Genomic DNA, 1,151 nt, shown 5'->3' with positions numbered 1-1,151 from the left:
AGAAGCATTTTAGGTGCACTTCCTCCAGGACAGATCTGTTAGTTCTTTTAGAGTCCATGGTATTTTCAGCATTCTTCTCCAGCACCACAACTCAAAAGCATCAACTCTTTTTTGGTCTTCCTTATTCATTGTCCAGCTCTCACATGCATACAAGGTGATTGGAAATATCATGGCTTGTGTCAGGCATACTTTAGTCTCAAGGAGACATCCTTGCTCCTCAGCACTTATATTTCACTGTACATAAATTATATTTCATCCATGACAACTCTGGCATTGTGGAAGGACTTATGACCATGGTCCGTGCCATCACTGCCACCCAGAAGACTGTGGATGGCCCCTCTGGGAAACTGTGGTGTGATGACCATGGGGCTGCCCAGAACATCATCCCTGCATCTACTGGTGCTGCCAAGGCTGTGAGCAAGGTCATCCCTGAGCTGAATGGAAAGCTCACTGGCATGGCCTTCCGTGTCCCCACCCTCAATGTGTCCATTGTGGACCTGACCTGCCATTTGGAGAAAGCCGCCAAATATGATGACATCAAGAAGGTGGTGAAACAGGCATCCTGGGCTACACTGAAGACCAGGTTGTCTCCTGTGACTTTAACAGTGACACCCACTCTTCCACCTTTGATGCTGGGGCTGGCATTGCCCTGAACGACCACTTTGTTAAGCTCATTTCCTGGTATGAAAATGAATTTGGCTACAGCAACAGGGTGGTGGACCTTATGGTCCACATGGCCTCCAAGGAATAAGAGCCTCCTGGACCACCAGCCCCAGCACTAGCACTAGCACTAGAGGAAGACAGAAACCCTTGGCTGCTGCGGAGTCCTTGCCCCAACTCCATCCCCAACACACTGAGAATCTTCCATCCTCTATAGTTTCCACACAGACCCCCTGAAGACGGGGAGGGGCTTAGAGAGCCCCACCTTGTCATGTACCATCAATAAAGAACACTGTACCTAAAAAAAAAAAAAAAATGAAGAAACCCTAAGGTTCATGTGGGATACCATAAAAAGGAATAACCTCCGTGTTACTGGAATTCCAGAACAAGAAGAGAAAAATAAAACCACTGAGAAAATTGTCCAAGATATATTGGAAGAGAACTTCCCTGATATGATGAAAGATGAGAATATATCCATTCAGGAAGTCCAA

At 46.6% G+C, this 1,151-nt stretch overlaps 1 pseudogene; it reads left to right on the top strand.

Annotated features, from left to right (window-relative positions):
* The first annotated feature begins 242 nt into the window (after positions 1-242).
* Positions 243-751, top strand: LOC103195358 (annotated as a pseudogene).
* The last annotated feature ends 400 nt before the right edge of the window (positions 752-1,151 follow it).

Source organism: Orycteropus afer, unplaced genomic scaffold, assembly GCF_000298275.1.
Source record: "Orycteropus afer afer isolate SDZICR_OR568_19922 unplaced genomic scaffold, OryAfe1.0 scaffold00054, whole genome shotgun sequence".
Taxonomy (NCBI): domain Eukaryota; kingdom Metazoa; phylum Chordata; class Mammalia; order Tubulidentata; family Orycteropodidae; genus Orycteropus; species Orycteropus afer.
Note: the sequence above shows the minus strand (reverse complement) of the source record. Positions and strands in the feature narration are given on the sequence as shown.